The sequence below is a fragment of the Arachis ipaensis genome, chromosome B01 (assembly GCF_000816755.2).
Source record: "Arachis ipaensis cultivar K30076 chromosome B01, Araip1.1, whole genome shotgun sequence".
NCBI lineage: Eukaryota > Viridiplantae > Streptophyta > Magnoliopsida > Fabales > Fabaceae > Arachis > Arachis ipaensis.
Genome location: NC_029785.2, coordinates 12773811 through 12776580, shown reverse-complemented (window position 1 = coordinate 12776580; position 2770 = coordinate 12773811). Strand labels below are relative to the sequence as shown.

Sequence of the window (2770 nt, the reverse complement as noted above, 5' to 3'; positions counted from 1 at the left end):
CAAATTATCAAGACTAGGTACACTGCCATTAGAAATTGGTATAGGTCGTTGAAGCTCATTGTCAGCTAAATCTAACCAATATAGGTTCGATAGATTACCAATAGAATGTGGAATCCTCCCAATGAAGCTGTTGGAATTTAAGGATCTGCAATTCAAAGTAACTGATTTAGACCATGATCCAAGAAATCATTAAGTTACAAAAGATAAAGATACTAAGGAAAAGGCCTCTGATAGAAAATATAAACAAGTTTCTTTTAAACACACTTTAACGGCACTCAAGTATTAGAGGTCAAACATAAAAATGAAATCTGAAACAATTATACCACCCGTTTGTATATCTAATTACTAATACATGTCAAAGAGTCACAAATCTTGGATCATAATAGAAACATGAGAGCAGAACAAGGGCGAAACACCCTCTAATCACTAGTATGTAGTAATATCTTTGTCTCACGTGAGACTACTAACATCAGTTCGTAAGAGGATTGAGCACCTACCCAATAAAGAGGACAGTTCCAGTCAGATCTTCTCTGATGAGGAACAAGAATGGGTGATCAGCTACAAAGTCTATCCTGGTTGGAAATCGGACACTACCAGTCAATTTCATGGTCACGACACTAGCTGCAGCAGCTTCAGTTCCGTCCTCATTTACTTCAACAAATGACTTGTGATATATGCTGAAAACATACAGATTTTGACTCACAAAAGAATTCACCATTTCTGTCAAATCTCCACCTTTGAAAGGCAACACCACTCCTAGCTCCTTCAATACATTCGAAGCTTCTAACTCAAAAGAAATATGGACTTTTGGGATCCTGAAGTCACCTACTAACACTTTTTGATGAGGAAGCTTGCGTTCCAAGAAACCGCTTTCAAAACTCACCTTCTCAAGCAAAGCTGACACCCCATCCATTGCATCAGGAAGGACCATGTACATGGAGAAATGGCGCTTATCTTCTCCCTACTTGTAAGGAAGGCCAAGCACTTTGAAACCATCAAAAGCACTAATTAACTGTCTCTTATAGCTGACCATGAAGAGGGCTTTAACCGAGCTTCCATCCAGAAGGTGAAAGTCGTGGTCCTTTGACATTTGTGCATCAAACTTCTCATTCCATGCACCTTTGAAGTATATTGCATTTGCAAAGATGAGCCTGGTTGAGCCGTCAACTGACTCGGCTGGAAGGACCTCCTTAATGAGGCCATTTGTCTCCTTTTCAGCCCAAGAATTAACTTCCATGCTCACTTCAATAGCCTTTAAACCCATAATCAAATTTGCGATCAATTCATCAAATGCCAACAGAGCAAGTTAAAGCTTTTCGCTAACTTAATATGTTTATATAGAGCATGATCAGATTTGTTTATACTAGACAATAATTGATCCCTAGAAACCAACCCTCTTGCTGCTCAAAAAGCAAGATTTAAACCTTGAGTCAATTCCTAATGTCCTATGTTCAAAAGCTATAAATTTCAGAATAACAGTACAAAATAGTGAGTTAGAGATTACCGATTAACTTAGTCAGTTATGTATATTATATTATTCGAGTGGAAAAACATGTGCTAAATTAGGTCATGAACTCATTCGAGGGAAATCCTTTCTACCATGTTTGTCTATGAAATCCATTATAGGTGGTGTTACACAATACTATCTTTTTTTTTTTGGACAGGATGGTGCCAACTTAATACATAAACATAGCATTACTAGGTTACTCCATTAAGGAAACTGACTAAAATGAGAACTAAACAAGATTATGATGTATGCTTGTTTTGACAAACCTGTTCATACAAACAAGCCTCTAAATTCTTAATATTCGTATCTCCTTCAGGATAATTTTGCTGTAATTCATAGGAAATTAATCCTGAACAATTTTCACTACCTGCTAAGCATATAACACCCATCAAATAGAGTAGAATCAATATAGGAGAACAAATAATTCATAATTAATACAACTGGATGATGAAAAACCTGACGGAGATGATGGTACAACTTCATCAAATGCATTGCCTAGTGGTTGATTAAATGATGAGCTAGATGAAACTTGCCCACCAAAATATTTTACAATGGAATGTGTCCCCTAGAAACATACAGTTTTGATAAAAATTTCAATACCACTGTGACAGAAACAGCTATCACTTGCTAAGGAGTTACGATCAGCGAAAAGAAAAAGTTTTCTAGTAGTGTCTGGCACGGACATTTATTCGAATTGGAGTCAACTATGGAGTAAGTTTCAACATCTAATAGATTTAGATATGAATCTAGCAAATTAATTTAGTTTTGTCTCTATTTTCTCTTTCTTTTCTGTTTAGTCACAAAAAAATTTTTTTGGTATGACTATACTATGGTGATTACGGTGACTATATAAATATTGTTAAAATTAAGTCTCGATTTTTTAAAATAGTTTGGTAACACTTCTTTTAAGCAACTCTTTTCAAAAAAATATTGTTTAACAATAAAATTCATTTTAGTAACATTTTTTGAAAGGCGGAGACTCGAACAAAGACATTTAAATGTCTTTAAATAAAGACGTTTGATAACGTCAATTGAATAGATTATCATGTATTAGATTTTGACACGCAATATAAATTAAAAGTGTTATTTTTTATTAAAAATTATTGTTATATTCTTAAAATCGTTACTTTGACTCTAATACCAATTTTTTTATTTGTCTAAAATTTAAATTTTTAACAAAAAATTTATTAGAAGATTGTTTTATTTTTTTTATTATTTTTGATCAATTTTATAAAATTATTTTTTGTTTTCATTTTATTATAT

The 2770-nt window shown here is 33.4% G+C and overlaps 1 pseudogene; it reads right to left on the bottom strand.

The window, feature by feature from the left end:
• On the bottom strand, positions 305–1269 carry LOC107646589 (annotated as a pseudogene).